The sequence below is a fragment of the Calonectris borealis genome, unplaced genomic scaffold (assembly GCF_964195595.1).
Source record: "Calonectris borealis unplaced genomic scaffold, bCalBor7.hap1.2 HAP1_SCAFFOLD_162, whole genome shotgun sequence".
NCBI classification, from domain to species: domain Eukaryota; kingdom Metazoa; phylum Chordata; class Aves; order Procellariiformes; family Procellariidae; genus Calonectris; species Calonectris borealis.
Window position 1 is genome coordinate 33,396 of NW_027441548.1, and position 11,975 is coordinate 45,370.

The 11,975-nt window shown below is 51.7% G+C and overlaps 2 long non-coding RNA genes across 3 annotated transcripts; both read right to left on the minus strand.

Annotated features, from left to right (window-relative positions):
* Nucleotides 1-1,005: 1,005 nt before the first annotated feature.
* LOC142077148 (uncharacterized) lies at nt 1,006-2,363 on the minus strand. Of its 2 annotated transcripts, XR_012671580.1 has the most exons (5): nt 2,288-2,363; nt 1,421-1,476; nt 1,296-1,336; nt 1,159-1,212; nt 1,006-1,051 (listed from the first exon to the last, which is right to left on the minus strand). It is a non-coding gene; the product is annotated as an uncharacterized LOC142077148 (long non-coding RNA). The 2 variants fall into 2 exon arrangements; XR_012671579.1 differs by lacking the exon at nt 2,288-2,363 and having other exon boundaries at nt 1,421-2,240.
* Nucleotides 2,364-2,482: 119 nt separating this feature from the next.
* LOC142077143 (uncharacterized) lies at nt 2,483-4,474 on the minus strand. The gene is made up of 3 exons (XR_012671575.1): nt 4,308-4,474; nt 3,677-3,798; nt 2,483-2,975 (listed from the first exon to the last, which is right to left on the minus strand). It is a non-coding gene; the product is annotated as an uncharacterized LOC142077143 (long non-coding RNA).
* Between the last annotated feature and the right edge of the window lie 7,501 nt (nt 4,475-11,975).

Here is an 11,975-nt window from a genome sequence, read left to right on the forward strand (position 1 = left end):
ACCTTGGAGGTTCCATCTGCTCAACTACCACTATAGCTCACTCTCCCACACAGCTCCAGTCATCCCCTCTGCACCTGCAAAACACTACAGAAATTGCTTTCCTCACCTGCTGCTGACAGCTACTCAGTCAAGATGACTGCACAACCTTTGCCTCGATAGTCTAGGCATATCAACATATTAACCGTAGACTCTTATCGCTGTTCTAACTACCCCTGACTCTACACCCACGGGCAGGGCGGCTCCAAGCCAAACGCACACACACACAGACCGACACTACACGGAACGTTACAAACAACACACCTCAAAGGTAAGAGAAAACTCTTGGCGAGAAGAATGACACCCAGACGGAAGATGTTGTCAGGCAAGACTACCCATCTCACGGTGACGTGAGGAGGCTCTACGGCAACCCCAGAGAAAGAGTAGAACGTCGTGACCCATGACAAGAAGTTACTCTCAAAACTGAGAAGACGTACACACAATAAGCCTGGCTTCGAGACCCAAGAAAGGTAAGGATGGAGGGAAATTATCCCAGTCAGCAAAAATGGACAACTATACAGTAGAGGTGCTCACACAGCCAGGAAGAACGCTGCAAAAGATGACCATCTGGAAAAATCCAGGATGCGAGAGCGATCCACGCTTTAAGCTAGGAACGCAAGAAAACAAGCACCCGATCGGCGCTACGGCGGTAAGTACAGGCATTCGAGGCCCTAGGAATAGCGCTCGAGACCTGAGGACGATCTAAGACACAGAAGACAGACCACACAAACTACACAACAGGCTAGAACTGCCCTGCCCGGCACATGCTGGTGTCATGCTGAAGAGTAACCCGCTCCCTTTACCTGCCCAAAGGAGACTGTTCCTGGACAGCCCTTTGCCCTACAGGAAATGTAAATCCCCATTCCTGCAATTGCCAACCTTGGCCCCTGCCCCCTCGCCAGTGCCAGTCCCTCAACTTAGCTTTCAGAGAACTGGGAGGTCTGAATCTATCCTTGACAAAAAACAACTCATCTGGCTGATACTTTCCTGCAGTTACCAGGTTCCTCTTCATCATCTGCAGAAAAGAAATACCCGCAACACCAGCAGTAAGCATCATGACAGTAGACGCCAACCTCTTCCACAACAACCTCATCCTCAGAAGCGCCGTGTTGTTCCGCTCACCTGCTCCATGTCGATGGCAGAGTCCGAGGCTGCGGCCGCTGTTATTTGTGGCACCTAAGATACCAAGAGACAAAATTACCATCGCACTTGTGCGAAATCACCGGTCCTGTGCTCCTCCTCTCTACTGCCCAGCTCACCTCAAATGCTCATCCAGTTCCAAAGGTGGCCTGCACGGCACCTACAAAACCAAAGACAAAAGCTTCATGGAGCTGCCGCAGGATACTTTCCTCTCGGACACTGACTGGGCTGACGCTCGCCTCACCTTCTCAGACCACTTGTCAAGGTGCCGCTTTGCTCCTCGGACGCTATGTGCGTCACCTGCAAAAATCAAAGCAACAAAGCAAATAACGCATGCCTCACTTGACTATCCTGCTTATCCTAGACCCGTTACTTAACTGCAAGAATAACTCAAACCACCCACCGACATACAAAAATTACAGTTACTGCCAGATGACTCAAATATAAATAAAGACCGATTGGCCAAATGGCTAAAGAAGTACGGATAGCAAATGACCGTGGCTGGTGTAAGACAGACTCTTCCTTTATGGATAAATAACTCTGTGAGCTACAGCATGGAGAACCCCTCAGTAGACAGCATGCTCAAATGAGAACACTGACATATACGGGACAGTAGATTGGGCTGCCAGAAGCTACTTGCAGACAGAATGCTACTACTAGATAACATTCCACTATAAAGTCTTAAACCAAAACTGCATAGTAGTTACAGGAGAGCTGAGTGCAGACAGATGCCAAATATGACTTGATGGTCACAAAATCTAATGAAGACAGGCACCAAAAGTCTAATAGAGACCGCTCAGAGCCAAATGCTTGATGAGAGATGCTTCTTGCAAAAATATGAGCTCGATGAGGAAAAGCCAAAGGTGATGCAGACCGAGCTATTAAAATCTCAATACAGAAGTACGCATTACTTCAGGTGGCGGGATGGTTCTGCCAGGTTGGTCTGACCCAAGCACTGGGTTCTAACACCTGTCCAGTGGTATACGTGATATCTCACAGCCTCCCATCTAATAGACAGCTCCCCAGTCCAGGACCCTGTTATACATGTCCCAGCCCCCCTCAGCCCCATGATGAAAATCAAACAGTGAAAATAAGGACTCTGCTTCATCACCTTGGCCTCCGAAAAAAGCTTGCTTCCTCTGCTGATGGTCGACACCAATATCCTCGAGCTGTTCCTTGAATGTGGGCTGTACTGCCTTGGGTGCCTGTACTGCCAAAGGAAGAGAAAATAATTATGCTCTTTGAACATGCTCCATCATCCTCTTGTTCTTCAAGAAATCAAAAGAAAACTATCCCGATTGCTACATTATAGAAGTTTGTGCAGGAGATGGCTGAGGCCATCCCCATAAATGGAAAACTCTGCTATGGCCCTGCTTTGCCTGTCAGCGACAGTGTCCACCATCGGGGTGCCACAAACCCCTTCATGAGTCGCTAAGAAAATCATACAATTAGTTAAAAACATCTGGCAAATAAGATATGACCTAAAACCATGTGTACCCCACCTTACCCCAAAACCAGTCAGACAGCTGGCTTCCTCCCACACAAAACTCAAATCTTCAACAAATAGACAGAACAGAACAACATTACATCAAACAGAACAAAATCCTTACCCTCTGACACGCTCCGAAAGGGATTAGTGCACCCACATAATATGTACTCACACTCCCCACCCACGTACCGGCTTCCTCAGGGTCAGCCCTGTAAAGACGGGAGGAAGCCCGACTCTACCTCCCCGGGTGCCCCGGCATGCCACACCCCTCTCTGCCACTCCCATTGAGCGAAAACACTGGTGATGATATCTGGCAAAAAAAGAAGAGCAAAGACAGTCACAGGGACCTGCATGTCAAAAAATGACCTGACTTAACCTGCAGGAATAAACAAAAGAAGTCCTACAAAAAAAATTCTAACTAAAAAACCAGAAAATATTAAAAACCCATGAAGCTCAAAAAGACAGGACATTGTACCACACAGCAACCAAGACTGCTAGACAGATGAAGCCGTGAGGACAAGATGTCTGCCACAAAAACAGCTTGAGCCCAATTACCTATAAAGCCCTTTAGGGAATTACAGCAGCAGTCGGCCAATGGAAAAACCACGACGGTGTGATGTGGTGACTCAGAGATCTAAAATGGACACCCTTTCGCTACAGAAACTGATACTAAAACAAGAACAAGAGAACTGACGACTGACTAGAGCAAACTTCATTGGATGCTTGAGGAAAAAGGCACAACTGGGAAAACAAAAAAAGCTTGTGTGTCCAGGACTGCAGTAAAGGAAACACCCTTGTCTGGAGATTGTTATGAGCACAAACACCACACATCTCCAAGAAATTCTAGGGAAGACAGCAACGCAAGCCTGTGCTGAAAATAAATGCCTAGCCAATACCACAAAGTAACAATGACTGTGACATCCAGAAGGATGCAAAAAATAAGTAAGTAAAAGGTACAGAAGTAAAGACCTCAGAGTTCTGGAGGATATATTTTGATGTACCTTAACATACCTAATGCTTTCCGAGATGAGACTTCTCTGACGTTCAGCCCTCTATGTTGTAATGCGGAGGCCCGGATGGTTTACTCTGCATCTCCCGTGACTTTGTTGTATCTCCCATCAGCTGCAGACAGACTAAAACAGAACAGACCTCATCAACACCCAAATCCAACTGCAAAACCCACCTCAGTAAGGCTCGTGAACACACCTCCCTTTCCCAACCATCCCCTGGTCCCAGAATTTTAGAAACCCCTTCTCTTCTCCTCAACTGTCAGGGAAGGAACTCCACTCCTTCCTGACAGCTCCTGCTCTGTATTTGCACCCCTGAACCCCCTGTGTCGGCCGCTCCTCGGGAGCTGCTCTTCCCAGCTATGCCCAGTCTTCTGCAAGCACCTCCTGTCTTCCATCTTCCCACAGACTCTGACCTCTGCTACAGCCCCACAAAATAAGTGAAGTCCTGACGCTTATAATCTACGAGGGGCTGGCCGCAAGCTGCATTGGTTCTAGAGACAACATGATACCCTGTGGGCAATTGGGAAAGGCCATAAGCCGTTCCATACGCTGAAAGACACTATGTCTTATGTCCCTGCTACTTTCTTGAACAATGCTAGAACTCCATATGCAGATGCATACAAGATGCTCACCTCAACCCCTGCTAAATACTCTCACCATTGCTCCTATCAAGAGATGATGTCAACAGCTTCTGCAACATACAGCAAAGCTGGTGAAAAACAAGGTTCCATCTTCAATAAAGTCAGGAATTCTAAAACAATACAATGCACCTGGAATAAAATAAAAACCAAAACCATATTATTAAACCATCTTTCCACCTCTGAACACCAAATACAAACCTACTGACCTGGAAAAAAAACCCCAACACATACAAGTGTACTTTCTTCTACACATGTAGCTGAACCTTGACTTGTCCTGAAGCCCTTAGCTTAAACAGACACCTCTGCTTCTCTAAATATCAAAACATGACTACCCAAATAGCTTAGACAGCTCAAAAGCTACTTCCAAAGTGGCAATCAGCTGAAGGAACAGCAGACCACCAGCTCCAGAGAAGCCCAGCAGCAGAATGAGCTGCCTGAGGAGAGGCTGTACCTCATATACCCCAGGCCCCGCCCACCACCCTTCCCACAATCACCTGGCAAGGGGGAGGAGCGAACCACCAGAAGGGATAAAGGCAGCCAGAGGAGCAGCAGGGAGTTTTCTCACCTGCCTGAAGTTTACAGCATACAAAGCACCAAACAGAGGAAGCCCCCCTTACAGCAAACGACCATACCTGCTCTTTTACTACAACTGCATCTATTGCATCAGCAATGTGACCAGGTAGGGACTTAAACTTAATTTTTCTGGGGCGCAGATAGAAAAAGATAGATGTCATACTAAGCTATGCAGGAAAGTAGATCATTCAATGCAATAAAAATATCATTATTAAGAATTATGTGCTTTGGTTTCCTCTGAAAAACCCAAAATGCTATGGGGTTAGACTTAATTTCTAGCAACACCATGCATGCTACCTAACTTTCAACATACCTGTATTCTGGATAGGACTGAACGACAAAGCAGAATTAGATCCTGTAAGAACCCCTTCTCAAAAATATCTCTAGATGCAAAGCAAATTATTTGATGTAAATCACCAACAATTCAGAGACCCCCCAGGGGCACCTAGAGACGCCCTGGAGCAAACCAAGAACCCCCAGAAGCACCCCAAGACCCTCAGGAGCATCCTGTGGGCACCCAGGACACCCAGGAGCACCCCAAAAACACCAGAAGCACCCCATGAGCACCCAGAGATCCCCAGGGGATCCACGAGGGCACTCAAGAGACACAAGTACTCTCCAAAGACCCCCCAGGAGCACCCCATGGGCATCCAGAGACCCCCAGGAGCAATCAAAGACCCTAGAAGCATCCCACAGGCACTCAGAGACCACCAGGACTGCCCCAAGGGCACCCAGAGATCCCCAGGAGCAGCCCAAGGGCACTCAGGAGACACAAGGACTCCCCAAAGACACCCCAGAGGAACCCTAAGGATACCCAGAGACACCTAGAACACCCCAAGACCCCCAGGAGCACCACAAGATCTCCAGGAGCATCCTGTGGGCACTCAGAGACCCCAGGTACCCCTAAAATGCCCAGGAGCACCCCAAGACCCCCTGGAGCATCCTGTGGGCACCCAGAGACCTCCAGGAGCACCCTAGGAACCCTAGAAGCATCCTGTGGGCACCCAGAGACGCCCAGGAGCACCCCAAGCCGCCTAGGAGCACTCCAGGGGCACCCAGAAATCCCCAGAAACACCCAGATGGCACGCAGGAGCACCCCAGGGGCAACCCAAGGCTACCCAGAGCCACGTAGAACAACCCAAGACCCCCAGGAACACCCCATGAGCACCCAGAGACCCCCAGGAGCACAACAGGAATGCCCAGAAGCACCCCAAGACCCCCGGAAACACCCCATGGGCACCTAGAGAACCCCAGGAGTACCCCAAGACCCCCCGGAAACACCCCAAGAGCACCTACACACTCCCAGGAGCATGAAGAACTCCCAGAAGCACCCCAAGACCCCTGGAAACACCCCATGGGCACCTGGAGAACCCCAGGAGTACCCCAAGGCCCCCCGGAACACCCCAGGAGCACCTAGACACTCCCAGGAGCACGAAGAACTCCCAGAAGCACCCCAAGACCCTCAGGAGCATCCTGTGGGCATCCAGAACCCCCAAGAGCACCCTAAGAGCAACGCAAGAACACGAGGAACATCTTGTGGGCACTCAGAGACACCCAGGAGCACCCCAAGTCTCCCAAAGAATCATATGGGCACACAGAGACCTCCAGGAACACCTTAGGAGCATTCTAAGGGTACCCAGAAACACCTAGAACGCCCCAAGACCCCAAGGAACAACCCATGGGCACCCAGAGACCCCCAGAAGCACAATAAGAACCCCAAGAAGCACACCAAGACCACCAGGAGTGCCCCCGGCGCGCAACCAGAGCGCCCCATGAGCACCCCAAGGACAGCCAGGAGCCCCTTAGGAGACCCGAAGACACCCCAAAGACCCCCCAGCAGCACCCCAAGACCTCCCAGGAGCATCCCAGGGGCACCCCAAGGCTACCTAGACATGCCTAGAACAACCAAAGACCCCCAGGAACACCCCATGGGCACCCAGAAACCACCAGGAGCACAACAAGAACATCCAGCAGCATCCCAAGACCCCCAGAAGCATCCTGTGGGCACCCAGAGACCCCCAGGAGCATCCCAAGAGCCCCAGGAGCACCCCATGGTTGCCTAAAGACTCCCAGGACCACACCAAGACCCACAGAGCATCCTATGGGCACCCAGAGACCCCCACGATCACCCCAGGAGCAGTCCAAGGGTAGCCGGAGACACCTAGAAGACCCCAAGAAACAACCCATGGGAACCCAAAGACCCCCAGGAGTACAAGAAGAACACCGAGAAGCACACCAAGACCACCAGGAGTGCCACAGGAGCAGAATCAGAGCCCGAGGAGTGGAACCAGAGCCCAAGAAGCAAAACCAGAGCCCCAGGAGCGGAATTAGCGTCCCAGGAGTGGAACCAGAGCTCGAGGATTAAAACCAGAGCCCGAGAAGCAGAACCCGAGCCCGAGGGATGGAACCAGAGCCTGAGCAGTGCAATCAGAGACCCAGGAGCGGGACCAGAGCCCAAGCACCAGAACCAGGACCCGAGGATCAAAACCAGAGCCCCAGGAGCGGAACCAGAGCCCCAGGAGTGGAACTAGAACCCAGGCAAAAAACCAGAGCCCGAGCAGCGGAACCAGAGCGCCAGAAGTGGAACCAGAGGCCTAAGAGCGGAAACATAGCCTCAGGAGCAGAACCATAGCCTGAAGAGCACAACCAGAGCCCAGGCAGTGCAACCAGAGCCCGAGCAGCGGAAATAGAGCCCCAGGAGCGCAACCAGAGCCTGACCAGCACAACCAGAGGCCAAGCAGCGGAATCAGAGCCCGAGCACTGCAACCAGAGCCCCAGGAGTGCAACCAGAGCCCGAGATGCAGAGCCAGAGCCCCAGCAGCGGAGCCAGAGCCCCAGCAGTGGAAATAGACACCCAGGAGCAGAACAAGAGCCCGAGCAGAGCAACCAGAGCCCGAGCAGGGCAACCAGACCTCAAGAAGTGCAACAGAGGCCCAGCAGTTGAACCACAGTCCAAGGAACAAATCCAGAGCACGCGGAACAAAACCAGGGACAGATGAAAAAAACAGGGCCTGAGCAACAAAACCAGAGCCCATGGAACAAAACCAGGGCCCGAGGAACAAAACCAGAGCCGGCGGGAGAAAACCAGAGCCCGAGGAAGAAAACCAGATCCGAGGAAGAAAACCAGATCCCAGGAAAAAAACCAGGGCCCGCGGGAGAAAAGCAGAGTCCGCGGGAGAAAAGCAGGGCCCGAGGAACAAAACCAGAGACCGAGGAAGAAAACCAGAACCCCAGGGACAAAACCAGAGCCCGCGGGAGAAAACCAGAGCCCGCAGGAGAAAACCAGGGCCCCAGGAACAAAACCAGGGCCCCAGGAACAAAACCAGGCTTCCGTAGAACAGAACCAGGCTTCCGTGGAACAGAACCAGGGCCCGCGGAAGAAAAGCAGGGCCCGTGGGAGAAAAGCAGGGCCCCAGGAACAGAACCAGGCTTCCGTGGAACAGAACCAGGCTTCCGTGGAACAGAACCAGGCTTCCGCGGGAGACAACCAGAGCCCGCGGGAGACAACCAGGGCCCGCGGGAGAAAAAACAGAGCCCGCGGGAGAAAAAACAGAGCCCGAGGAACAAAACCAGGGCCCCAGGAACAAAACCAGGGCCCGCGGGAGAAAAACAGGGCCCGCGGGAGAAAAACCAGAGCCCGCAGGAAAAAAACAGAGCCCGCGGGAACAAAAAGATTTGACGTGCTTGACCTTGACGGCACATTTGTGCAAGACAGGGTCAAGGAATGGGGCATCCTCGGGGTCGCTGAGCCATGGCTGTGCTGGGGACACGCCAAAAACATGCCTCAGCACCAGAAAAACACACTTCAACACACAAAAACACACCTCAATGCGCTTAAAACACACATTTCTGCATCTCAATGCACTTGAAGTATGTCTTTACAGGCCAAAACATGCCTTGATATGCTTAAAATGTGTCTACACATTAAAAACATGCCTTGACACACTTACAACATGCCTTCACTTGTTAAAACATGAATCAATGCACTTAAAACATGCCTTTACATATTTAAGACATGTTTACATGCTAAAACATGCCTCGGTGCACTGTAAAAATGCTTTTACATGCTGAAACACGCCTCAATGTGCCTAAAACACGTTTACAAACTAAAAACATAGCCTGACATGCTTAAAATAGGCCTTTACATGTTAAATACATGCCTTGATGCACTTAAAACATGCCTTTACATGCTAAAGCATGCCTCCACATGCTAAAAACATGCATTTACATGCTAAAAGCATGCTTTGATGTGTTTAAAACATCTTTACATGCTAAAACATGCTTCAGTGAGCTTAAAACACACCTTTTCAAGCTAAAAACATGCCTCTGCACAAAAACATGCCTTGACATGCAAAAATGTGCTTTGACATAATTAAAACACGACTCTGACACACTAAAAACACGCCTTGACATGGTAAACGTATGCCCCAACATGATAAAACCAGCCTCAAAACACCCTAACATCCAGAAAACATGCCCCAACACCAAAACCACAGCCCAACATGCTATAATCACACCTTGACACACTAATAACACACCAGTAGGCACCATGTTGTGACATGGGGATATTGCAGGGTGACCTGGGGGCCCTGGACCAGGATTTGGGGCATTTTAGGGTAATTCGGGGGGGGGCTTAGGGGTCCCAAGGCAAATTAGAGCCATTTTGGGACAATTCAGGAGGGGATTTGGGGTCCCCAGAGCAGAATTTGGAGATATGTGGGGCAAATCTGGTGGGATTTGGAGTCCCTGGGCTGCAATTAGGGACAATTCTGGAGGGATATGGGGTCCCAAGGCAGAATTTGGGGCATTTAGGGGCAATTCTAAGGGGATTTGGGGTCCCCAGCACAGTATTTGGGGCATTTTGGGAATACTCTGGGATGATTTGGGGACCCTAGCACAGAATTTGGGGCATTCTGGGGCAATTCTGGCAGGATTTGGGGTCCCTGGAACAGATATTGGGGCATTTAGGGCCTCGGGGACGCACTTAGGAGCATTTTAGGGCCATTCGGGGGGGATTTGGGGGCCCCAGACTTGAATTTGGGGCTTTTGAGGGGCAATTTTGGAGGAATTTGAGGTATTTGGGGGCAATTCTGGGGGGAATTGATATCCCCAGGGCAAATCAGGGGCATTTGGGGGCAATTCTGGGGGGCTTTGGAGTCCCTAGGACACATTTTGGGGTTCTTCTGGTGGGATTTGGCTTCCCTGGGCTGCAATTAGGAGCAATTCTGGGGAGATTTAGGGCCCCTGGAACAGAATCTGGGGCATTTTGGAGGAATTTGAGGTGATTCTGGAGAATCTGGGGCATTGTGGGGCCGTTCCAAGGGAATTTGGGGTCCCCAGGGCAAGTTATGCGCATCTGGGGGCAATTCTAGGGGGATTTAGGGCACCTGGAGTCAATTTTGGAGTATTTCGGGGCAATTCTGGGGGGATTTGGAGTCCTGGGATCCCGTTGGGGTGATTCCAGGGGGATTTAGAGTCCTTGAAGTTCATTTGGGGGGATTTTGGAGCAATTCTGGGGGGATTTAAGGCATTTGGGGGCAATTCTGGCGGAATTTGGGGTCCCTGGATCAGAATTTTGAGCATTTTGGAGCGATTCTAGGGGGACTTTATGTCCCCATCACAAATTAGGGGCATTTTTTGGCAATTCTGGGGGATTTAGGGCCCCTGGAGTCCATTTTGGGGTATTTTGGGGCAATTCTGAGTGGATTTGGGGTCCCTGGAGTGCATGTTGGGGGTATTTATGGGGGGATTTAGAGCCCCCGAGGTCCATTTGGGGGGATTTTGGGGCAATTCCAAGGGGATTTGTGGCTTCTGGGGTGCATTTAGGAGCATTTTAGGGACATTCTCAGGGGATTTGGTGTCCCCAGACCAGAATTTTGGACTTTATGGGGCAATTCTGGGGGGATTTGAGGCATTTTGGGGCAATCCTGGGAGGATTTGGGGTCCATGCATCAGAATTTTGGGCATTTTGGGGCAATTCTGGGGGGAATTGGTGTTCCCAGAGCAAATTAGGGACATTTGTGGGCAATCCTGGGGGGATTTGGGTACCCCAGCACAGAATTTGGGGCATTTTGGGGCAATTCTGGGGGGATTTGGGATCTGCAGAGCAGATCTAGGGCCATTTTGTGGTAATTCTGAATGGATTTGGAGTCCCCAGCCCAGAATTTGGGGCATTTGGGGGCTATTCCAAGGGATTTAGGACCTGGGAGGGGACCCAAGCATCCAGCTCCCCACTCACACCAACCCAACACCTCCCTGGATGCCTGGGTCCCACCTTGGCCACCCGTCCTTGCTCCAGCACCAGCTCCTGGGTCTTGATGTTCTTGTGTTCCTGCTCCTTCTCCTGTCATTTCTTGTGCCAGTAACAGATGTCCAGCGTGGGGCCCTTCTCTGGGGGAGAAGGGGGTCACAGGGAGACCCAGGCATCTAGGAGAAACCCCTGCCCCCACCCTGTCACCCCTCTGGTTCTGGGATCCCCCTCACCAAGGAGTCCGGGCATCTGGGCACACACCCCCAGAAAGGGACCCAGGCGTCCGGGACCCCTATTTCTCCCCCCTCAATCTCAACCAGAGCCCCAACAACCCCCTAAAAGGGGACCCAGGCTCCCAGGCCCCCCGGTCCCCCAAGAAGGGATCCCAACACCCACCCCTCCCCGCCAAAAGGGGACCCAGGCATCCCCATAGAAGCCACTCAGGTATCCCAGACCCCCTATTTCTCCTTCTCAAGATCAACCCAGGCCCCTCAAAACCCCTCCCCAAGAGGGACCCAGGCATCTGGGACCCCCCAAAAAGGGACCCAGGTGTCCAGGGACCCCCCCAAAAAAGGGACCCCAGCACCTAGGCTCACCCCGGCCCCGCAGGCAGTACCACTCCCGAATGGCCTTGGCCGTCTTCTCAGTGATGTTGACGCAGTCGCCTTGGAACCACTCGTTGCAGTTGTTGCACCCGCTGCGGGGGAGGGGAGCACCTCAGCCAAGGGACCCAGACGCCCGGGACCCCCCCACCCTCCCACATAAGGGACCCAGGTGTCTAAGGAAGCCCCATAAAGAGGAACCCAGTAATCCAAGGGGGACCCAGGCATCGAGGA